The 26013-nt window shown below is 42.2% G+C and overlaps 1 non-coding gene across 1 annotated transcript; it reads right to left on the bottom strand.

Moving 5' to 3' along the window:
- Positions 1–5080: 5080 nt before the first annotated feature.
- On the bottom strand, positions 5081–5187 carry LOC150049983 (U6 spliceosomal RNA). The gene has a single exon (XR_016538910.1). It is a non-coding gene; the product is annotated as a U6 spliceosomal RNA (small nuclear RNA).
- Between the last annotated feature and the right edge of the window lie 20826 nt (positions 5188–26013).

Below are 26013 nucleotides of genomic sequence, written 5' to 3'. Positions count from 1 at the left end.
TGTGGAGAACTACAAGCCTAGAGGTTTGTCCAGAACCTAGCTGGCTTTGTGGAATGAGAAAATGTATGTGTTAAGCCACTGAGATTTGGAAATTCTTAGAAATCACCAACTTTTCCTATAATGGGATGGGCAGTTGAAACTTTACAACTTACATGGTCTCTGCTATATGATCTCTGTAACCGGGGCACTCATACCTCTGACACTTGGTTACTCAAGAGGCTTAGATTTGAGGATTCTGGTTTGAAACCAGCCCAGATAGACAAATCTGAGAGACTTTTATCTCCAGTTAACCAGCCAAAGCCCAAAGTGAAGGTGTGGCTCATGTGGGAAAGTGACAGTCTTGAGAAAAAAAAAAAAAAGCCAAGGCAGAGCATAAGGACCTGAGTTCAGTCTTCAGTACTGGCTTCAAAACAAAACCTTCAACTCAACAAACTAGCAAAAAGTAGTCATAGCTACTATGTAAGTGCATGAGCGTACTTATGTTTCCACAAAGTTTTATGAACAAAAGTGGGTGTAGATTTGATCCATGGGCTACAGTTTGCTAACATCTCCTCAGAGTAATACCTTTGTTTACTCATATCTTGTTATAAATATAGTTTTAAATAATAAAATATAAAAACAGTTTTACTTAAAAACAGAAACAAGCAGAATTATTGGCTAGTGCTATCTAGCACTGTTTGAGAGGGGCTAGTTAATGTAAGCAAGTGTAGTAGTAGTTGGCGTAAATAGAGGAAATATGATTTTTAAAATTTTGGAACAATAATATGCTAGAAATGGGTCAGTTTGTTAAAAAGAATTAATTAGGGGGCCACAAATTTGGCCTAGTAGTAGAGTGCTTGCCTAGTATGCACAAAGACCTGAGTTTGACTCTTCAGTACCACATACATAGAAAAAAGCCGGAAGTTGTGCTGAGAGTGGTAGAGCTCTGGTCTTGAGAAAGTTCAAGGATAGTGCTCAGGCCCTGAGCTCAAGCCCAGGACTGGACAAAAAAAAAAAAAAAAAGAATTAATTAGGTAGGGATATCGTATAAAATCAATGACATGGCCTCTATGTATGTGTATATGTAACTCTATTATAAATGCCAAATGACATAATTCATTATGTAGGCATAATGAATGGTAGAATTTACAATAGTGGTATAAATCACACATTTAGGGCTAAATTAAGCAAGTAAAATGTAAACATTTGTTCAGAAAAATCCCCTGATGGAAAGATATAATGTCACAAAAATTTCACTTTTTTTCAAAAGTATATTTAGAAAAAAATGAGAAAAAACCAAGAACATTTTGGGAAAAACACCCAACAAAACAAAAAGCTAGATACATGTTTCTTGACTCAGCCAGATCTTAGAATTTATTGTAAAACCAACAAAAGAAAATATTAGGATATTTGGCTAGCATGTGAGAGCGGGGGATGAGAAAACAGAAAAGCAAAGAGAGCAAATCCACAATCATCACAGAGATAGCAATGAAAAAGTTTCCATCATATAGTTTGGGTATGATGTGACTTGATTAGATAACAATGTGTGTGTGTGTGTGTGTATGTGTGTGTGTTTGTGTGTGTTCTGGATGAAAAAAATGAATTGCGAATGATGTTCATGTTACAATAGCAGAAGTTTTCCTTCTTCTGTATATTTTTAGGTATTAGCCATCCAATCAGAAAAATAAAGCTTTAAAAACTGTACAATCATGGTAACCAGCTAAAGAAATAAACTCATAAATATGTCATATTTGCACAGTAGTGCTTGATCAAGATTAATATTTGAATTTTCAGGACAGTTCTATGAGGTAGGTATTGTTATTGGTCCATCTTTCTTTTTTTTCTCATATATTTTTATTGTAATTAATAGAAGGGTTACATTATATTCACCAGATAGACCGTGCATTATTTCACATACATTGATACCCTTTCTCATGTCTTGGTCCCCATTTCCCTCCTCCCACCCCTCATCTTGTTTTCCCTCCTTCCCTATCCAACTTCAAATAACCAAATAGCATATATACAATATATCAGATAACCAGGTGAAATATTGTAACAATATGAGATAGCCAAGGGACAACAAAAGAGATGAGAGATAACATAGTACATTAAAAACAACAGTCACTCATTATAGGGCTTGGTCCATCTTTCAAATGGGAAAATAGGTGTGGTTAAGTAATTTACCAGAGGTCACATGATCTATTGGTGGTAGAACTAGGATTTGAAACCAGTTGTCTGTTCCAGGTCTGGGTTCTCGATTATTGCCATACGTTGGGTGCATGCTGCACCAGCCACTAGATCGAGCTTTTCTCTGTCCAGCCACATCCTTTATTCCACACATCAGAGCTTTGTTTTCCTTGCTCAGTTCCCTCCTGCTCTGCAGCCCCCAGCTGCCTCCTCCTCTGTGTGTGAGGGCCTGTCCCTAGAGAAGCCTCCATTGCTTTGGTGCTCCTCCTGCCCTGCCCCAGGGCATGTTTGGCAGGCAAGAGCTCTGGGGCCAGCCCCCATCACAGCCTTTGGGTAATCAGTAGGTTGGCTGAGGTCCCCAAGCACCCAGTCATCATGGTAGGCCTCAAAGTCTAGTTCCCACATACACTGTGGGCAGGACCTGGCCATGGCTCATGTCTTGGAATGTGGTCATGGGTGGGGCAGTCCTTTGGAGAAGAGCAATCTCTTGGTGGACCAAGGTGTAAATGAAACCTGGAGTTCTCATCTCTGGAGCACAGGTAATTCCCCCTAGAAGGCATCTTGGGCTTGTCCTTATATGCCCTGGAATTTTCACTTTAGCTGGGACCACCTTGGATTTCCAGCATGCAGTTGATTTAGGTTCTTTTTTTTGCCAGTCGTGGGGCTTGAACTCAGGGTCTGAGCACTGTCCTTGAGCATTCTCAAGGCTAGAGCTCTACTACTTGAGCCACAGTACCACTTCCAGCTTTTTCAATGTATGTGGTACCGAGAAATCAAACCCAGGCCTTCGTGCATGCTAGGCAAGCACTCTACCACTAGGCCAAACTCCCGGCCCTCTGCAGCTGGTTTAGAGAAGAGCGGATCTCTTTAGTAGAGCAGCAGGCTTTGTGGGCTATCACACCCACGGTCCTATCACATAATATGGAAAGTTGTCTCCTCTCAGATCCTTGAATGTTTAGGCTGTTTTCTATGAATTTGTGATGGCTCACGTATTAAACTTTCTTCCAGTCATAGATTAGAATTAGCGGTTAGTAATCAGAAGTTAAGTCTAAAAAAGATATATCCTCTAACCTCTGTCTCTTGGGTGCCACCTGACCTATACCCTTGAGTGCAATATGGGAGATGGCTATGAATCCATGAGGCTTAAAACTTCCTAAAGTCATTAACTATTCAGTTAGGTACATTTTGTAGTGAGAACTATAGTAGACTGACTTAAGTCATGAATGAAGGGAAAACACAGAAGCACTGCCCAGTGCTGGTGCTATGGTTTGGGTCTGGAGTCTCCCAAAGACCATATGTGAAAGGAATAGTCTCCAGCCAGTGACATTATTGGTAGGTTGTGGAAACCTGAAGAGTCAAGGATTAATGGAAGAAGGACCCTGATTCCTTCATCTCTTTACCTTTGTTTTCTAGTCACATGAGGTGCACACTTCCACCTAGATGTACTGTGTTGCCACAGGTCCACAGACCTTAAAATCAAATGAACATAGACCAAAACCTCAGAAACCATGAGCTATAATAAAGTCTAAGTTACACTTCCCAAGTATTTGTCACAGTGATGGAAAGCTGGCTTCCTAGCAATCAGTTGAACAGTTGAATACGTTAACCATAATGTTTACTGAGCACTACATTAATTAGGGATACTTTGGGCTCCAGTTGACAAAAAATGGATTTGCAGTTGCTTAAAAACACACTTAAAAAAATATAGAACAGGGCTGGGAGTTTAGCCTAGTAGTACAGTGCTTGCCTAGCGTGCATACACAAAGACTGGGGTTCCATTCCTTGTTACCACATACATAGAAAAAAGGCAGAAATGGTAGAGCTCTAGCCTTGAGAAAGCCCAAGGACAGTGCTCAGGCTCTGAGTTCAAGGCCCAAGACTGGCTATCTATCTATCTATCTATCTATCTATCTATCTATCTATCTATCTATCTATCTACTTGTAATCCTTGAGGTAGGTAACTGCTGTCTCAGTACTATCAGAACCAACATTTACTGGATTGTTTTTCTTCCCTTATGGTGGTATGATGACCCTGCAGCAACATCATGTTCATACAAAGCAGGCAGTAGAAGAGATGATGATGGATGCAGCAGAGGTTTATTTGTGTTTCCCTGGCCACCCCTGTGTCATATGACCACTTTGAGTTCCTATCTACAGAGGAGGCTGGGAACAGATCTTTAATTTCTGTGGATATTTGAGCATGAAGCAACAAGGACTAGGAGTTTGAAGATGGGACGGTGAGGAAGCAAGTAAGCAGTATTTTCTACAAGTTCCTCCCTTGCCCAGCTACTTGAATACATGTATTCTCACCCATCTTTGCAACAATTCTGGGCAATCTGTAGTGTCCTGCTGGTTTTATTGGCCAGGGAGTAGAGACTCAGTAAACTTCAGCAAGTGCTTGAAAGAGCTGTACCACCCAACTGCTGCATTGTGATGTGTTCACCGACAAACGCTCTCAGGAGTCCCTTCTGCCTCTCTGTGTGGAACACTTCACCCCACCAACAACCAGTAAATGTATTATGGTGTCATCTCCTGTCTCTAGGCACCAACTGAAGTAGAATGTGTTACTTCCCTGTTGCGACAGTACAAGTCATTACACAACAGTATGCCTTTGTTGTCACTGAAGAGTTCATATGTCAAGGCAGCTGGTTCTTCTGGTCTGGTCCCAAGGCAGTTTTCCTGGTCCTGATTGAATCCCCAGCTTTGAGGGTTAGCTGGTTGAAGTCTTTGGCTCTGAACTTACTTTCTTCTCTCTAAACAGGACTGACAAAGTAAGTCACATGGCCAGCTTACATTTGTAAGGCAAGGGGCACACTCCCCTTTTTCATGAGAAACGGGGCTATTAGAAATCAACATGTCACATGGAGATTTTTTTTTTAAAGAATGTGAGCATTTAATGAACATCCAATGTGGCAAAAATATGGAACACTGCACGAATTTGCGTGTCATCCTTGAACAGGGGCCATGCTAATCTTCTCTGTATCATTCCGATTTTAGTATATGTGCTGCCAAAGTGAGCACATCACATGGAGATTTGACCTTTGGTGACCCCATTAAGAAAGCCTGGCTGTGCTGCATAACACGTGTCTGGTGCTGCATCTTGGTCTTAGGGGGCATCTGCTGCCAAATAAAAGAAACACGTAAGGGCTGGGGGTGCTGTGGTAGAGGGGCAGTGTGGTGCATGGTTAGCATGGGCAAGGTTCTAGGTTTGATCCTTAGCATGAAACATACACGAGAGAGACACACAGAGGGAATATGTATATCATACAATCTAGCAGAGTATTCACAAACATGGGAGAGTAAAAGAAACAGGTTCCAACTTGTTGGGACATGAGGGAATCTTTTTAGTCAGTGAACTCAGAGATGGAGAAGGAAGCTGGGTGTGCCAGGGGCCGCTTAGGCCAGGAAAGGTGCCCATGTTTAGAAGCTTGAGTCTTGTCTCCTCTGCAGCACTGTAGACAGCAGCAGTGCTGGAAAGAAGCCTTGATGGAACTGGGGTATGACTATGGTTTCTTTCAAATTCATGCAGGAGTTTAGCCCTCGTGTGTTTTATTGGTGGCATGGAGAAAGAAGGTGACAAATGGGTGCTGTAGATAGATCATCAGGGCAGTCTTGTGATTGAATGATGGTGGCTTTTTAAGAGACAGAGAGTTCTTCATCTCTCCCCATGGGTGCTCTGTGTTATTTGGGGGCCCCACGAAGAGTGCCATTACCAGATGTGGCCCCTCAACTTTCTACCTCCCAACTGTGAACCCAAACAAGCTCCTTTTCCTTCTGAAGTGAGCCTACCCCAGGCATTTCATTATAGTGATAAAATAAGAATTGTTATAGCAATCCTTAGAAGACAATATGTTGTAAATGAACTTTACAGCTTGGGAGGGAGAGGTGGGAGGAGGAGAATAGGAGAAAAACATGGAAAGGGGTAACAATGTTGAAGAAGTAATATACTCACTACCTTACGAATGGAACTGTAACCCCTTTATATATCACCCTGACAATAAAATAAAATTAAAGAAAAATTTAAAAACCAAACAAAGAATTCTCTTCTAATTCTGCCGTGAATGCAGAACAAGCATGCAGGGCAGGACAGGGAGATTTGGTAGGGGGGCAGAGCCTGCTAGTGAGGGTGTCCCTTCACTTCCTTCCACAGAGACCAAGATGTCAGCTGGCCAATAATGATGGTAAATGGGCAACTCACCTCTTATTAAGTCTGCAGTGGAACCTTTGATGAGCTGCCAGAATGTATGCTGAGATGCTTTTATGAAAAAACTAATTAGGTTGTTCACTACAAAAGGATCACATGTTGAAAACTTAGGAAACTGCTGCAGTCTCCAAATCACCAGTCTTTCGGGTGTCATTATCAAATGCCACCAGCTGTTTTTCATTTTGATCGTGGTACTCTTGTTTAATCAACATCAATCATTTCCACCAACTCACCAGGATGTGTTGAGCTACTACTATGCTCAGTCAGCTCCGGGCTTAGATACTATAGGACAACAGAAAATGCAAATGATAGAGTCACAGCCTTCAAAGATGAGTGAGGTCTGCAGAGAACAATGAATGCACATTCTGGGAATGGGGCTCTCAGGACTTCAGGGGTGCTGAGTAGAGGGAGATTTTTGTGGAGTGAAGGAACTCTGGAAGGCTAGGCAGAAAACATGAAGTGGAGTCAGACCTGAAATGATAGCAGGATTTGTGTAGGAAGGACATTCCAGGAATGAGCTCAAGTTGGAGAAAGTGAGGATCCCAGGTACCTGGTATGTGTTTGGGGGCAGATGCAGTGGCCAACTTCCACAGGGCACTGGATAATGCCACTCCTCTGTAGTGGTGGCAGGCAGGAAGGGAGGGACGCTACAGGACTTTTCAATGGGACAAGAGCTGTGAAATGCTTTGCATGGAGGATCGTAGTTTTATTGATAAAATTATGGTTGGGTCAGGGCAGCTATGTGTGGGGAGGTGTGAGAGCCAAGTCTGCCAAGCCATCTGGAGTAGTAGTTCTCACCTGCAGGGATTAGGTGAGAATCTCCATGGTTTGAAGCAAGTTCCTGAATTTCTCTGCCTCAGTTTGCTCATCTGTAAACTGGAGGTGATGATAGATTGGTAGGAACGAAGGTCAATTGGGTATCCTGCTTTCTTGGTCTTATCTGCTTTTTCCAAATAAAGAACTCTTGACATGGGAACATTTCCTTTTTTTTTTTCCCCCCCCCTTCCCAGTCCTGGGGCTTGAATTCTGGGCCTATGTGCTGTCACCGAGCTCCTTTAGCTTTAGCTGGCACTCTACCACGTGAGCCACAGTGCCACTTCTGGCTTTTTCTATGATTAATTGAAGACTCTTATGGACTTTCCTGCCCGGGCTGGCTTTGAACCACAGTCCTTAGATTTCAGCCTCCTGAGCAGCTAGGATTATCCCTGAGAGCCACGTGGTACCTGGTGAACATTATCTTTTTGCTCCTAGAACTTTTCTACCTCATGGACACTGTGATTACATCGACTCAGTACATTATACTTAATCTTGCTTCTGTAGGAAGCAAGATTAAATATTTTTATTGCCACATCCCATATGTCATCATTTTTTTTTTTTTGCCAATCTTGGGCTTTGAACTCAGGGCCTGAGCCCTGTCCTTGGGCTTTCTCAAGGCTAGAGCTCTACCACTTGAGCCGCAGCACCATTTCTGGCTTTTTTTTTCTATGTATATGGTACCAAGGAATCGAACCAGGGTCTTCATGCATGCAAGGTAAGCACTCTACCGTTAGACTAAACTCCCAGCCCTGTCATTGCTTTTTAAATGAAGGGAAGAAAGAGAGTCTTGAATGCTGTTCCAACTCCTCATGTTTACAAAGAAACTAGCCAACTGTTTGTGAATCAGACAGGCACTGCGAGCCCAGGAATTAAGAATGGGAGGAAGCCGGACACATGCCAATAAGACTCTCCTTGCTTTCCCGTGAAGCTGATGAAGCCTGGGGATTTGAACACAAGCTTCAAGGGGTCCCAATCCAGTGGCCAGCCCAGAGCAGCTCCATACACTGACTGCCTGAGGGACTCATCCTTGCCCCAAGGGCCTGTCTGATTTCCATATTCACACCCTGTCTCAGCTATAGGGGCTCAGAATGCAATGGTGGCCCCTGCCTAGTCTCATTTTGGTGTGTCAGGTTCAGAGCCCACTCAACCAAAATAAGCAACAGCCAGAGACAAAACTTTCTTTTTTGTCTGCGTGCAAGTTACAGAAAATAGTCAAAGAGGCATCACAACTTTGAAGCAATCTTCCTTATGGACTCTTGTCTTTTTCTGGGGCGGAAAGTAAATTTGTCTAAAACAGGTTTGTGGTGTGCAAGGCAGTGAGAGAGGAGAGGGTAAGAATATGGATGGATCCTTGTGAAAGTGCCTAGCTTTTTAAGCTTTGCAGGTATGCTCTGACAACACCACTTTTATCCCTGCCATTTGTCCTGGCTGTTGATTTGATCTAATGGAAGTCTTCATTGCCTGTTTTTGCTGTAATCTTAGATATGCACAGTGATATAAAATGAACTCACTTACAGGTCATGTTCAGTTGCTCTTGTGACCGGCCTCCATGATCCAGTGCACAGGGACCAGTGTACAGATGGATAAAGGATGTGATCTGTCCATGCACATAGGCCAAATGCCTGCACCTGTCTCTCACTGTCCAAAATCTCTGTCACATTACTGCAGGTGCTGACCCTGGGACAGAAAAGTCAAGGAGATCCAATCAACCCCCACTCTCCACCCTATAGAAACAAATTACAGTCAGAAACGGAGGGCCAAAGGTGTCTTGATCCTCCTGACAGTCTATCAGGTCTGTCTCCTGAACACACTGGGAGTTGAGCCCTCTCATCTCCTTTTTTTCCTTTCCCTCTCCTCCTTCCCTCCTCCAGTCTCCCTTTCACTTTTCTTTCCTCCTTTTCCCTCTCTTCCTATCTTCTTTCTTTCTTCCTTTCTCCTTTTTTCCCTTTTCTCTTTCTTTCTCACCTCCCTCCCTTCCTTTCTTCCTACCTTCCTTTTTTCCCCCTTTCCCTTCTTTCTCTCTCCTTAAGAAAACGTTGCATGGGGTAGGATGCCAGTAGCTCACTCCTGTAGTCCTAGCTACTCAAGAGGCTGAGAGATCTGAGGATCGTGGTTCAAAGCCAACTCAGGCAGAAAATTCCCCATCAGACTCTTGTCTTCAATTAACCACTCAAACAACAGCAGCAACCAACAAAACCCCCCAAACAACCTGGAAGTGAAGCTGTAACTCAAAGGTGCTAGAGTTCTTTTGCCTTGAGCAAAAGAATTCAGGGACAGCACACAGATCCTGAGTTTAAGCCCCACAACTGACAAAATAAACCAGTAAATGACAAAATAAAAATTAAAAGAGAAAAGGTTGCATCATGTAGCCAAAATTGGCGTTGGCTTCGTGATCCTCTTGCTTCAGCTTCCTATGTAACTTCTCTATTTAAAATGACTTGTAAGTGGAGCTTTGCAATTTCCTAATACCCCAAATTAATTTAGATACCTTATAAAGCTGAAGTGTTGGAGAAGTGCATATGGAGAGCTCTAGTTTTCTTCTGGGAAATGAGAGTAGGGCAGAGCCTACCACAGGGAGGTGAATGCAGGCTTGCAGGAAGCCTTCATATCAAGTTTCCTGTATTGTCTTCAGACTCAGTTTCCCACTTTTGGTTCAGAAAGTAACCTTCCTATAATCTTACTGACTTCAGCAATTCCCTCTGAGTTCAAGCACTGTGGTCACCTCACCTTTCAGCATCTATTGTCTCTGAGTTATCAAAAGGATAAGTTGGACAAATAGTGCATATTTTGTGCCTGCTAGGTGCCAGGAACTATTCTAAATACTGAATAATGGCATCACCTGCTGGCCCTATGGGGTATGCTGTTGTGTACATCTGTGTATTCTTCACCCTCACTGGATGAAGTTACTTTAATTAATTTATTTACATGTTTTCATGAATGTGGTCATGATTTTTTTCTAATTTTTTTACTTTTTTGTTCTATTTGAAATTTTTTGTTATTATAAAGGTGATATACAGCTAGATTACGGTCACAAAAGTCATGTAGTATAGTTTATTTTCAGTATACTATCTAGTGAATGCTACTGTTGCATTTATTTACCCTTTGTCCCTCCATTTCTGTGCCCCTGTACCCTTCCAAAGATAGAGAAATGAACAAACAAGACAAAAAGAGAACAAAAACAGCAACAAAGAATTCCTGTTTGCATTTCCTAGAGTTCATTTTGTCTATTTTTTTCAGTTTCCATTATAGTACCAGGGAGCTTCATTGTGAGAATTCCACGAATGTATCCAGCATATTTTGAACAGTTTTATCCCCCACCCCCATTATTCTCGCCATCGAATTTTCTTCCTGCCTTTCTTCTTTTTTAAAAGTGTTTTGTGGAATTCATTATTCTATATATACATATATATATATACATATGAATATATATATACACACACACATACACATACATATATAGATGGACAAATAAGTCACAATCATGGAGCTTGAACTCTGGACCTGGGCAATGTCCTTGAGCTCTTCAGCTCAAGGCTAGTGTTCTACCACTTTGAGCCACAGTACTACTTCCTGTTTTTTGGTGGTGAATTAGAGATAAGAGTCTTGTGCCCTGACTGGTTTGGAATCATGATTCTGAGATCTCAGTCTTCTGAGTAGCTGGGATTATAGGGTGAGCCATCACTGGTATGAGCCATCAGTGCCTGACATGTTACACATTTTTTTCCCCAACCCTGGGCCTTGAACTCAGGGTCTGAGCACTGTCCTTGGGTTTTCTCAAGACTAGAGCTCTACCACTTGAGCCTCAGAACCACTTCTGGCTTTTTTTTCTACATATATGGTACCCAGGAATCAAACCCTCATTTGCTTCCATTCTTTTGTTCAGTTTGTCTTATGAGTTTATCAATACTATTAGTGGTGCTGGGATTTGAACTCAAAGACTTGTTCTAGCTAAGCAGGTACTCTACCACTTAAGCCACATTGCCCACAGAATGGGCAGGTACTTGGGAGGACTCCATAAATCCACGTAACAACAGAAGAAATGGTCAGGAGGGCAAAGTGCTTCCTAACTAGAATCCAGGTCAGGGCAGCGTCCTTACCAGAATCTTTCATTCCCTGTGTTTTCTGTTCAACTGTTTGGGATGTAGAGTTTCTCCTATAAGTTCCACTAAAATTTCCACAGCCTTTCCAAATCTTAGCAACCATCGAATTAATCACCATATTCTGTGAATTCTATCTTCCTTAAAGTACCCATATCTTCCTTTTATAGGAGCCCTATACTGGTCACTAGCTACTGCCTAGGTCATCCACTTGCACTAGCTTTTGAAGTATATTATCCAGGTTTCAATTCGAAAGGTCTTTTAAATATGCATCTGCTGCTTGCCAGTGGCTTATAATACTAGCTACTCAGGAAGCTGAGATCTGAGGATGCTGTTTTAAGCCAGCCCAGGCAGGAAAGTACATGGGACATTTCTCTCCCATTAACCAGGAAAAATTTGGGAGTGAAAGTGTGGCTCTGGAGGTAGAAAACCAGCCTCCAGCAAAAAAGCTAAGAGACAGCTCCCACCCTCTGAGTTCAAGTCCCAGTACTGATACGTGCCCATATATACACGCACCAACACAGCACATTTGAGTCATTTTTCTGATTATAATTTTTAATGGAACCCATGAATTATAGTGAGGTTTGAATTTCTTCATGTGTATGTGCATGTCCTGCTCCTAGCTCTTTCCATCCATCTACTAGCCCTATTCATCTGTGGCTGGTTTTTACTTTCTTCAAGAAGTAGGGTCTTGTACAATGGCTTTTGCCTGAAACACCAGCTATTCAGGGATAGTTAAAATTGGAGAATACTCTAGGCCAAGAGTTAATCAGACTCCATCACAACGAATAAGCTAGTATCTTGGTGTGTACCTATCATCCATACTATGTGGGAGGCCATAGGTGAGAGGATCATTGTCTGTGACATGAAACCTCAGAAAAGCATGAGACCCTGCTCAAAAACAACTAAAAAATGCAAGTATGAGGGCATCCTTCAGAAATAAAGTAAAATATAGCACTAAGCTTTCTAGTGATGAGCTGGCCACTTGTAAAAGCCCATAGCAAATTTGTTATAGGTAGTAAGATAGCTGTGTTTAGCCATTTTTTTTCAACAACTCCAGGAAAGTAGGAGAGGGAGAAGATAGTGAATACTTCAACATTTTAAAGCCCCAAACCCAACCAAATTTATGTGGACATTGTAATTATTATTAGGCTGAGTCAATGAACTTTATCCTATCCTTTTTCTTTTTTTTTTTGGCTGGAAGAACATAAAAGTCTTGATGAAAGGAAACAGATGGAGTTTGTTTCTTTGTGTATTTCCAAAGGAAATGGCCATAAAATGTGAACTGGACTCTGTGTGAGCCTGCTGGGAAGAGAACATATTCAAGATACTGTTCCCACGTGTCTGTTGAATGGGGGTGGGGCAGGGCCACAGGCCAGCAGGCCATGGCATCACAATGATGGCACTTGCAAAGCCATGGGGACAGCTATGCCAGAAGCACCAGGTGCTTCTCACTGACTTCCATAATCAAAGCCATGGAAAAGAAGTGGGGAACAAAGGACGCACAGAATTTCAAAGGATTGGTGAGCATAGGAAGGGATAAAGGAAAGTCAGGATCAACTATCTTTGGTGATCGATCTATAAGCTCCCTGTTAAAGGACCAAAAGTGGCCTTATCTCAAGAGGTTCATGACCCAATGTGGGGAGCCCACAGGCTCAGGGGAGGCTTGTAGCCCACTTTGTTTCAGTGAGAGCATTTGTGGATCACACCTTCGGAAGCCATCCTAGTCCCAAGTCTCTGGCAGTGCCTCAGTGGAAAAGTCTGTGGCATGTTCTTCAAGGCAGAGAGAGCCCCGAGCTCTCACTCAGAGACTTAGTCATTCTGTCCTCCTGACTAAATTAGGAAAATGAGAAAAGAAGGCGATGAATACTTCTGAATTCCCCTTAAGTGTCTGACTCCCCAGGACCTTGAATGTTTAAGAGGGTCACCCTTTCTTTGGAGCCAGGAGGATAAGGGAACGTTGAATGCTAACATTGTTTTCGTAGAAAATGCCTGCATGGGCCCAGCTCTGCCTAATGTTTTTCTAAAGAGCTTAGGCTCCATGTCTGCACTGTGGTCATCACCTGCCTTCCCCAGCTTCCCCTCCCCCCCCCAAGTCCTGGGGCTTGGGCACTGTCCTTGGGCACTTTGTGCTGAAAAGCTAGCACTCTGCCACTTGAGCCACAGCACCACTGTTGGATTTTTCTGTATATGTGGTTCTGGGGACTAGGCAGGCATACTACCATTAGGCCACACTCCCAGCCCTTCTCTAGCTTTCTAACTCCTCTTTTCCTGCCTTTGCCATTTGATAACTAAAGATCAAGGGAGAAAGGAGTCTAATTCTTGCAGTGAAACAGGCTAGTGAGGAGCTAGCTCATGTATTAGTTGTAGGTTGAAGGGCCAGTGCTCTGGAGACAGACAGAGCTTGCAGACCAAGAGGCTAGGTGGATCTGGAATGTGCCTGGCATTTGCATGTGGACCCCAGGGTGACTGAGGAGAGAATGGCCCTGGCCTCAGGGTCAGGCTTCCCAGCTGCTAGGCTGGAATTTATAACTACTAAAATCAATAGGATTGCTATTGTTGAAATGAAATGTGGCCTGAGCTTCATTTCTATTTTACAACTCTTGTTGTGTCTTTTTGTTTTGCTTTTTGAAATTGTTGGTTCCAAGGCAACTTTCAAAGGATACAAGCCAGGCATCAGTGGTATACATATGTAATCCTTGCAACTCAGGAGACTGAGATCTGAGGATCAAGGTTCAAAGCCAGCCTGGGCAAAAAGTTCATGAGACTCATCTCCAATTAACCACCAAAAAAAAAGCCAGAAATAGGTCTGTGGCTCAAGTAGTAGAGCACCAGCCTTGAGTGAAAAAGCTAAGGGACAGAATTTCCAGGTTCTGAGATCAAGCCCCAGTATTAGCACAAAATAATAATGATATTAAAAAAGTGACAGTTGATGTGCCCTACCTTTGATTTGTGGCTTACTTATGTACTTAAAAGCCAGCCACTGTGGCTCATTCCTGTAATCCTAGCTACTCAGGAGAGTGAGATCTGAGGATTATGGTTCAAAGCCAACCTGGCCACTAAAGTCTGTGAGACTGGTATCTCCAATTGACCACCAGAAAACCAGAAGTGGCCCTGTGGCTCAAGGGGTAGGGCAGTAGCTTTGAGCTGAAGTGCTCAGGGACAGTGCCCAGGCCCAGAGTTGAAGCCCCACGACTGACAAAAATAATTGGATTAAAATACTTGGCTATTGGGTCTAGAAAAGGAATTGCAGAAATTTAATTGAACAGCCAAAATGCACAAAGCCTAATCTATGAAATCATTGTGGGCTGTGGGCAAAGAAAGAAGTAAAAATATTGAAAAAAAGAAACATAGTAAAGTTTGTTTTTATACTTGGATCTAATCTACCAGATATTTATTATGTATTTGCAAATAATCTAAAGTTTCCCCCAAATTTGACATTCTAAGACCTGCCAGTCCCAACCTTTTAGTAAGGGATGCATAATCAGAAAGTAAATGCTTCATGAGGAAAATACATAGCTCCCCCTCCCCATTTTTTAATTTTTACCTAGATTTGAAACAAGATCCTCAAATTTCAGCCTTCTGAGTAGCTAAGACTACAAGAATGAGTCATACACTACAGAGGCTAAAATATGTAACTTGAAGTTCTGTTCAATCATGATTTTTTTCAAGAGAATAAATCTTCTGTGTTTCTAATGGATTTGAGTGATTAAAAATTACATGAAACCCAGGTGCTGCTGGCTCACACCTGTAACTCTAGCTACTCAGGAGGCTGAGATCTGAGAATCGTGTATCAAAGCCAGCCTGGGCAGGAAAGTCTGTGAGACTCTTATCTCCAGTTAACCACCAGAGAATGGTGCAGTGGCTCAAGAGTGGTAGAACACTAGCTTTGAGCTGAAGAGCTTAGGGACAGTGCCCAGGCCTGGAGTTCAAGCCCCATGACTGACAAAAAAGTATATATATATGTATGTGTGTACACACACACGCACACACACACTTATATAAGGGGAATTAAAAAATGTAAGTCAGGAGAAATCAAACTCCTGGATTAATATGGAAAGTATTCATATGGTTCAACTTGTGGGGAAATTTTATGCTTCTTAAATTCCTTCAGGTTTAACTTGTGATACACACTTATCTCTTCTATTAAATCTGGCTTCATGGGCTGGGGTGGAACAGCACCTGTTCTTTACCAGTAGTCAGAAAGGGATGTCCAGTTTAGCATGTCCAGTTCATTCCCTTGCTGAGAATCGATGGACAGCTGTCACTAACATTGACTGATCATGCACACATTGGGAGGAAGAGGGAAACACCATTCCATAAAGTTTATTTCCCTCTGGAACTTTGCCATCTGCAGCTGGAGATAGGGAGACAATGAGAGCTGACAAACATTTTGGGTGAGTGGTATGTCAGCACTTCCTTCCGAGTCAACACTGTGAGTTGATGATGAACAGAATACAGCCAAAGAAATCAGGCATCCAGATTTCTGATTAGAAGTTGGGAAGTAATCCTCTACTCTGCAGATAAAGATCCTGCTCTGCTGTCTTGCCAGAGATGCAGAGCATTAGCCTTTAATTTACCTGGCAAGGATTAAGTAAGGGACATCTTTAAAATCAGCTTTTCCTCCCTCCCACCCTCCCTCCCTCCATCCCTCCCTCCCTCCTTCCCTCCTTCCTTCCATCCTTCCTTCTTTCTTGACTTCCCACCTTCTTCCCCTGCCCTTTCTTCCTTCCTTCTCTAGGAACAATATGAAGCCCAGGCTGGCATCAAACTCTCAGTCCTCCTGCCTCAGTCTACTGAGTGTCTCTGAAAGTTTTCCTAAGAAAGGCAGAATAAAAGAAAGAAAGAAAATTGTTCAAGAGAAAAACTCTCTTGGTAATCAACACAGACCTTATCTCTCTCCCTTTAAAAACAGGGAGGAAGAATTGTATGATGGGAAGAAATAGGATGCCAAATCAGATAACTGTTTCTTACAATGCCCATTGCTGGTCCTCACTTTAAAGGCACAGGATCAGAGCTTTCTATAGAGTGTCAGTGCTGTAGATGTTAGTGTTTTTTTTCTTGTTGGTGTTTGTTTGTTTGTTTTTGCCAGTCCTGGGCTTGAGCTCAGGGTCTGAGCACTATCCTTGGACTTTCTCAAGGCTAGAGCTCCACCACTTGAGCCTCAGCACCACGTCTGGTTTTTTTCTATGTATGTGGTACTGAGGAATTGAACCTGGGTTGTCATGCATGCTAGGCAAGCACTCTACCGCTAGGCCAAACTCCCGGCCCTGACGTTAGTGGTTTTTAAGATGCCTGGAAGATATCCGGTCCTGTTTCTGTGCTGCCAGAATGCAGCATACTATGCTTGCTTACTATCTGTCTTTTAAAATGATTTATGACACAGTTTGGTTGTTGATAATAGTTACCTTGGCCAAGACAGAGATGCACAGCCAGGTTCTCATGATGAAGTTAAAAAAAGAGATTAATAATAAGGAAAAATTTGGAAAAAAATTGAGTTAGATTTAGTCTGACATTTCCAGCCTTACTATAATACTATAAATCACTTTCTTCCAGAGGAATTTACTTCCTGAACTTTTTTTTTTTTTTTTTTTTTTGGCAGTCCTGGGCTTGAGCTCAGGGCCTGAGCACTGTCCTTGGACTTTCTCAAGGCTAGAGCTCTACCACTTGAGCCTCAGCATCATTTCTGGCTTTTTTTTTTTTCTATGTATGTGGTACCAAGGAATCGAACCGGGTCTTCACGCATGCTAGGCAAGCAATTTACTACTAGGCCAAACTCCCGGCCCTAGTTTTTTTGTTGTTGTTGTTTTGTTTAAAAAAATTTTTTTTTTGCCAGTCCTTACTTACTGAGTTTTATACAACTTCATAAGCTTGGCCTCTGTAGAAGTACAGAACCTAGAAACTGGAGAAGGGAAAATGGTGGTTTGTACAATTGTGGCTTAAAACCACAACTGATGATTTGTTGTCAGTGCAGAATCTCTGGCAGACAGGGCCAGAACTATAGGAAGTTGGAATGGCTTAGAAGTTTACTACTAATAATTCCAAGATGAAAACATAAAGATCAGAATTTCAAAAATGCTTTGTGGTGACCACATGGCCTTGAATGCTGAGAAAAAGAATTGAATGGAATTTATGATGGGGGATGAACTCAATATTAGGGTGTTGATGTCAGGTCCTTGTTCTGAAATCAGTGGCTCTATAATCTATGACTCAAGTGATCTCTGACCCTGATTTCAAGAATATTCATGGCTCTCACATGCTAGTAGGTATACAGAACTCAAATTCTATCTGCTCAACTGACATATAACACACTCAAGTACAATTTCTGTTTGGTTTAAGGGAAAAGTTTGACAACCATGTCATTCTCCTCAGTACTTCTAGTTGCCCAGTTCTTAAATTCCTTTCTTCATCTCCTACCAGAAGAAGGGCACTGGGCCTCTTGTCTCTTCCCTAGTGTATGTGCACATGCATACATTCACACACACACACACACACACACACACACACACACACACACACACGCATACACACACATCTCACAATGGGTCTTATGTAGGAAACCTAAAAAAGACTTTTCTAGAAACTCCAAGTTTCTTTCTCAGAAAGTTGTAAAATCTCTAAAGCCAGAGCAGTATCCTATTGTATGTATTTGTCTTGCCAGGTATAGCCAAGTGCCATACCTGCCTGGATGTTATTGTGTGATATCAATCAAGGAACACATTGGAGAGCTGGGAGAGTGATATCAGCAAGGTAGAAGAATAAAAATCAGTTACAGTTCTTTAGGGAAGCAAGAATTAAGAAAATACTTTGAAGAAGACTAGAAGGACAGTGTTGCATTCTTTGCATCGTTGTCCCCCAACACCTGTGAAACAGACAAGAGATATTTTCCACTTAAGAGAAAGAAAATGAAGTGAGAACCAGAGATATTTTTGGACTCATAACCAGGGCCACCCAGTGAACTATGGCCCCAGGCTTCAGGCTAGCTCTGGAAACTTAGCTTCCAGGCCTACTCAAATACCAGAATGGACCCCAAAGCCCCAGGCTTCAGAGTGAAAGAAGTGATCCAAGATTTAGGTCAGAGTGAAAAACCCGCGGAGACCCGCACCCAAGGACGCACACAGGGACCACTGGATGCAATAGGCAAGAGGATTTTATTCGGGCATATGCTCGGGCTCCCAAGTCCACTTGACCACGAGATCCGCAAGGTTCGGGTCAGTGTCTGGGCTCGGGCTTCTCAGGTACACGTGACCTCGAGATCCGTGAGGTTCGGGTCAGTGGCTGAGAGCCCCGATCTGTCTCGGGAGTGACCTTTTATACAGTTCTACAGTCCGTTATAGCAGAGCCCGCGCTTTTACAGCCAATAGGTTTAAAGCATTACAGCAAAGTCTGCATGCAGGCAGCCAATCTTTTTGAAACAAGTTATGCATTTTAATCAATAGTTGCTCAGACAGGGCTTGGTGGGGAGTTGGCCCTTGGATGGAGAGACAACCCTTATCTGAGTTAACACCTGTTGTAGGCTAGCGGCGGCGACTGGTCAGCAGGGTGTGGGCTAAGCTAGTGAAATTACTACCATGGGGAAGGGGTAGGTTAGATTTCATACAAGTTCCTGTCCAATTTTGAGAGGTACAGGTATTAGTAAGGCATGCTTACAAACTATTCTATGACCTCCCGGCTCTGATTAATTTTGAGTGGCCAAGTGCAAGTGACTCTAGGATCTGTCATCATCTCTGCCATCCATGCAGAGGCTTACTGCACTGTCCAGTAATGTCTCTCCGCTTTTGGGACAAATGTCCTGTAGGCATTTCACTTTGTTGGTTGCTGGACGAGAACTCAGGGTTTGGGTGCTGTCTTTCAGCTCTGCGGCTCAAGGCTAGCACTCTGCCACTGTGAATCCCAGCTTGGTGTTTGAGTGCTGTCCCCCAGCTTTTTAACTTAGAGCTAGCACTCTGTCACTTCGAGCCCCAGAGTTATTCTGCCTCAATAGCACTATGTTGTCAGATTAGACACTACAGTCTCACAGGGATTTTGCTTTTGCCCGGGCTGGCTCAAAAACTGCAGCTTTTCAGATCAATGAGTCCTACAATAGGCCACATTACTCCAATTAGTAGCAACAAGGTGGTCAACTCAGAAATAGTCTCTAAGCATGATTTTACCTGGAACTTGGTGAGGGCCAAAGTTTCATAAGAATAAGCCAAATAGTAATTATTTTGGGTGGGGATGTATGTCTAATATGTGCTGAGTTGTCTAGTGGGCCCGGGTCCTGGGGGTAATGAGCCCCATCCTGGTATTGAGTCAGCATGTTGTAAGGCTCAGATGCTGGCTAGCTGCAAGGTTTAGATAACAGGATGTGGGTTATCGCCCTTTGCCCTTGGCCGGGGAGGGAGTGAGGGTCCTCCAAGCAGCCTTCCAGATAGAGTATAGCAGGGAGTCTAAGCAATTTTCCATCTCTTTAGCAAAGCAGTTTATACAGAAGCCGGAAGCAGCTTGGCTAAACACAGAATTCAGCTTTCTTATATTTGACATTAGAACTCAAGACTCCTTATTATCTTATTTTGTTATCTACTGGCTCCCCTAATTTATGGCCAGCAAATTCCAATTCCTTAGTTAGCAAAAAACTGGTTATAAGCAGGAGCTTAAACTTAAGATGGCAGTCCTATGGTTCTGACCTGGGGTCTTTCAAGAGTATGGTCTTATCAACTACCAATAATCTGCTCAGAACTACTGAGCAGAGTTGCTGGAATAGGATTAGTAAAAAGTTTTAATAAAAAACCCAACAAGTGAATACCATGAAGTTAGAAAAAGTGGGATGAGGGGCCACGAGTTTGGCCTAGAGGTAGAGTGCTTGCCTAGCATGCACAAAGACCCGGGTTCGATTCCTCGGTACCACATACATTGAAAAAAGCTGGAAGTGGTGCTGAGGCTCAAGTGGAAGAGTGCTAAGCCTTGAGAAAGTCCAAGGACAGTGCTCAGGCCCTAAGCCCAAGCCCAAGCCCAGGACTGGCAAAAAAAAAAAAAAAGTGGGACGAAAAGCCGACTTCTTTTAAAAATGCAGAAAACACACTGTCACAAGAATCATGAAATCTTCAGAGAAACATGATACCACAAAAGGATCAAAAGAAGGTAGTAGGAAATAGCTCTCAAGAGGTGGAGATTTGCATGCTCTCTAATTCTTCATAAAGAATTAAAATTTTCATCTTAAAGAAACTCAGGGAACTATAAACAAACTAGCTAAACCACTGGATACATTCAAATTAGGAGCTCAGTAAGGAGATAGAAACAATACAAAAGAATCAACAGAAAAATCTGAAGCTGAAGAACACAATGATTAAAATAAAACATTTGATAAAAACCTCCAATAGCAAACTCAAGTAGAAGAATTAGTGAACTTAAAGACAGGTCATTCAAAATTATCCATTGAGGGAGCAAAATGAAACAAGGATAAAAAATGTGCAGAAATCCTCAGAGGAAGGTGACTTCTTTGCACACCTTGTCAATACAAGGCTTATTTCCTCTCATAGGAGAAACACGTCTTTATTTTTCCAGTGTTTTTATTTTTACTATAAAGGTGATGAACAGAGAGGTTGCAGTTTCATAAGTTAATGTGTGGACAGTGTCACTTTTTCTCTTGCTCCTTCCCAGTCTTTCCCTCCCATCCCCACCCACAAGATGTATAGTTTATTTTCAATGTAGTGTCTAGTGAGTATCACTGAGACCATTTGTTCACACTTTGATAGCTAAGTAAACATAATAGTCTCCTGGACTTTCCAACCAACTTTAAGCTGGGTGCCAGTGACTCACATCTTGAATCCTAGCTACTCTGGAGACTGAGATTCGAGGACTAAAGTTCAAAGGCAGCCTGGGCAAAAACGTCCATGAGACTCTTCCCTCCAACAAGCCCAGAGTAGATTGATATGGCTCAAATGGTAGAGTACTAGTCTTGAGAGAGGAAAAAAAAACTCAGGGACAGTGCCCAGGTTCAATCCCCAGGATTGGCATGCATGTGTTCACGTCCACACCCATCTAAGCTGTATATGTGTATATACATATATATATAATATATATTATATATATATGATTATATGGTCTTTCAGTTATTTAAGCAGACACTATGTTGACCCTTTCTTTCAAAAACTCAACCTTGCTTTCTGAGCACCTAAATTATATCTGGAAAGAGCCACAGAGGAAAAATGAGAAAACAGCAGGCTCAGTGATCAGTGTTCAAACTGCAAAGTAAATTAAAGGACCACTGTGTGAAGTGAAGTACAGCAGTGATTTGTTTTGCTCCTTCCGGCTGAAAACAGTCTGAGGTGATGTTTTCTCTTGCTTCCTTAGTTGATTTCCCAGGGCAGGTGCGTTTTTCCTCCCTAATCTATGGCTCATAAGTTTAGCCCATGATGCCTGTAGTCTTGTTTGCCAGACCTGCTTCTTAATGCCAGATTTGATGCTAAAGTCTCCAGGGTGGCATGTGGTACCCATAATGCTTCAGCTTGGCACAACAGCCTTCCATTAGATGGATGTGATTGATGGTCCCATGTTTCCAGTCTTTGTGTTAGCTAATGTAGATCCAGTGAGAGCTAGGGGATGCCCAAATCCCTGCAGAGCTATGTAGTTGGTAAAATGCAGTATACAGTGTACATCTGGGGAATCTGTTAGCATTCTCTTCACCTCAGGTCCTCAGCCTCTCCCACTTCGTTCCTGGAACAGTTTGTATTGGTCTCTCACTACATCTGCAGAACTCCTTCCACTCAAACTGATCCCCACCCTGCCCTTCACAAAGAACTCTCTCAGGGTTCCCACCAGTACCACCTGTAGCCCTGGCATTACAAGAATGTCCCTGGATAGGGACAGGTGCCATTTTGTTCCCTCTCCCATGGGAGAGATGGCCCTTCTGATTAACCTCCTTATAAACCTCTTTCTCCTATATGTGACAGTGTCCATGTGGTCTTCTGGGATGGATGCTTTCAAATCTTGTGTGCATAGGAGTGAAAAATAGGAGAAACTTGAAGCAGCTCAGCTTGGTTGGCATCCAGGCCTTATGTGGGACAGGCTTTGACTGCTAGGTCTGCTAGCTGACCGGCTGGGGAGAGTGCATTGTTGTCAGAAACAGAGGCCGCTATCCCTCCAAATAATTTTGAGATTTTTTTTTTAAATTTCCAGTCCTGGGGTTTGAACTCAAAAGCCTGGTCACTGTCCTGAAGACTTTTGTTGCTCAAGGACACCAATGGAGCAACAGCTTCATTTACAGCTTTTTTTGGTGGCTAAGTGGACATAATACTCTCAAGGACTTTCTAACCCAGGTTGGCTTCAAATCATCATCCTCATTTCTCAGCTTTCCAAGTAGCTAAGATTATATATATTTATATTCATGTCCATTTTTTTGTCTCTAGATCTAGCTTCCATATATAAGAGAAAAGTATGAAAGGCTGGGAGCTTGGCCTATTGGTAGAGTACTTGCCTAGCATGCACAAAAGACCTGGGTTTTATTCCTCAGTACCATATACATAGAAATAGTCAGAAGTGATGCTGTGGCTCAAGTAGTAGAGCTCTAGCTTTGAGAAAGCCTAAGGGTAGTGCTCAGGCCCTGAGTTCAAGCCCCAGGATTGGCAAGAAAAAAGTATGTCATTTGTCTTTCTGAATCTGGCTTATGTCCCTTAACATGATGATCTCTGGATGTATCCATTGCTTCCTCAGGTGACACTCATTCTTCATTATAGTACTATACATTCTGTATAGTATTCTATTCTGTATACTCACTGTACTATCTTTAGCCATTGACTGCTGGAAATGTAGGTTGATTCTATGACAGACACAATTTTCAAGCACTTTTTATGCCCTTGGACAAATTACTTCATGATCCACTGCTTCATGCTGTTAGTTTAGATCACAGGACTGAAAAAAAAATGCAGAATTCAAAGTAGTCTTCTCTCTGTAACTAGCCCCACAGGCTCTAAGTATATTTGAGATATATGCCATTTCCTAGGACACTGCTGGTGCTAGAATTGGGAGCGGTGTGTTTTAGGCATCAGCCATCAAAGAATGACTTTGTTATATAGCCCACCTTCTCTATGGATATGAAAGAGGTTTTTTTTTTTCTGTAAGATTCCTAAATGGAAACAGTACAAAAATAATGTGCCTGCCTCAGAGGTATGCAAAGCTACATTGTGATGTGAGAACTGGGTAACAGTCCAGTCTGTCACTGGTCCAGGATGTTCTTGCCTATCACAGGGCAGGTTTTATTTATAGTTAGAGTAAAGGAAGTGAGGAAAAGAAAATGGAAGGGTGGTAGAGGATAGCCAATTGGTTCCAGCCTGAGTCTAGACAGAAGTTTGAACAGTTGGCTGCTTGTCATTAGCTGAGAATCAGCTACTTGATGTATGAGTATGTTATAGTCTGCTTATACTATTATTTATTAATTTATTTTTTGCAGTCTTGGGGCTTGAAGTCAGGGCCTGGGCACTGTCCTTAGAAATTTTTTTCCATATATTTTTATTGTTATTAATAGAAAGGCTACATTATATTCACCAGATAGAGGATGCATTATTTCACATACATTGATACCCTTCCTCATGTTTTGGTCCCCATTTTCTTCCCCCCACCCCCACCCCTCTTCTTGGTTTCCTCCCTTCCTTATCCAATTTCAAATAACCAAATATACATATATCCAATATATCAGATAACAAAGTGAGATACTGTAACAATATGAGATAACCAAGGGACAGCAAAAGAGATGAGAGATAACATAGTACATTAAGGACAACAATCACTTGTTATATGGGTTTGTCTCTATATCCTGGAGGTCCTTTCATTTAGCATCATACTATATGGCCTTATGTATCTGGGTTTTGTTCTATTGTAAATCTCTGCTAGGAGAGCCCAAGGTTTCTACTGATTATGACAAATGAGGGAGCCTATGTTCCTTTGAGTCTGGCTTACTTCACTTAATATGATTTTTTCTAAGTCTTTCCATTTCCTTACAAATGGGGCGTTGTTGTTCCTTCTAACAACAGCATAGAATTCCATTGTGTATAAATACCACATCTTGTTCATCCACTCATCAACTGAGAGACATCTGGGTTGGTTCTATATCTTTGCTATGGTAAATAGTGCTGCAGTGAACATTGTTGTGCTAGTGGCTTTAGTATGTCTTTGTTTCTAGATGAGTGGGTAAATGCCAAGTAGTGGAATTTCTGGGTCTAAGAGGAGCACTATGTTTAGCTTAGACACTTTTTATTCAAGGCTAGGTCTCTACCACTTGAGCCACAGAGCCACTTCGAGCTTTTTGTATGGATGTGGTACCAAAGAATTGAACCCAGGGCTTCATGAATGCTAGGTGAGCACTCTAGCACTAGGCTATGCTCCTGGCCCCAGTCTGTTTATATTAGATTACCATTCAGTATATACAGAGAAACCTTTGTGCCAAATATAATACAACTTTATTGGCTTCAGAGAGTCTGGAGTCCTCCCTAAAGGTTTTCTGAACTCTCCCTTGCTAGAGCAGGGCATCCTTTCAGCCCACTCCACATTAGCTGCTTCTGAGTTTCCTACTTCCTCACTACCTGAGTAAGTTCAGATAAAATCAGTGTGATTGGGTCATGAGACTGGCAATATAACAAAATAGAAGCAGATTCAATGGCTTCATTCTACACCTTGATTTCAGATGATTCAGAATTCTACTTTAAACTTTGATTTTCAACTGGTGTCAGAGATATTACCATAGAGAAGAAAAAAATCTTTTTTTTTTGTAGGTAGTGAGGCTTGAACTCTGGGGCTGGGTGCTGTTCCTCAGATCTTCAGCTCAAGGCTAGCACTCTATCACTTGAGCCACAGTACCACTTCCAGCTTTTTCTGTGTATGTGGTACTGAGGAACTGAACCCAGGGCTTTGTACATGCTAGGCAATCACTCTACCACTAGGCCACACTTGCAGCCACTACATTTGTTCTTTTTTTGGTGGAACATTCTTTATCCACATCACTCTTTTATCTGAAAGACATGACTAGTACACTGGATAGTATGTGACTACAATATTCCTTAGTTTTGGTTCCTTGATTGGAGCCAGTCTCCTGTAGCACCATCCCCACCCCCCCACCAGCATCTGCCCAGCTGTTGTCTCTGTCTCTTCATTACCAGGATAGACACTTGATTGGAATTGATTTTAATGTCTTGCTTTTTTTAATTGAAGATTTTTTTTATCCATCTTCCAGTGTCATGTGGTTTCCAGATGCAATCTCTTCTATGATCTTTTTCAAACAGTTTTCAAAATAGAACTTAGAAAGACATCCGATGCTCATGGCTAGGGAGAATCAACCTAGTGAAAATGGCTATACTGCCAAAATTGATATACAAATTCAATGCAACCCCCATCAAAATCCCAAAGACATTCTTTATGGAAATAGAAGATATAATCCAAAGATTCATATGGAACAAGAAAAGACCTAGAGTAGCAAAAACAATTCTAGGAAAAAAGAGTAATGTTGGTGGTATTACACTACCAGACTTCAAACTCTACTATAGAGTCATAATAACAAAAACTGCTTGGTATTGGCACAAAAACAGACCAGAAGATCAGTGGAACAGAATAGAAGACCCAGAAATAGAACCACATACCTATAGTCAACTTGTATTTGACAAAGGAGCCAAAGATACACAGTGAAACAAACACAGTCTATTCAATTATTGGTGCTGGCAAAACTGGGCAGCCACATGCAGAAAACCAAAAATTGACCCTAGC

This window comes from Megascapheus bottae, chromosome 19 (assembly GCF_031878675.1).
Source record: "Megascapheus bottae isolate mThoBot1 chromosome 19, mThoBot2.hap1, whole genome shotgun sequence".
In the NCBI taxonomy this organism is placed as follows: Eukaryota; Metazoa; Chordata; class Mammalia; order Rodentia; family Geomyidae; genus Megascapheus; species Megascapheus bottae.
This window is presented reverse-complemented; position numbering and strand designations above follow the sequence as displayed.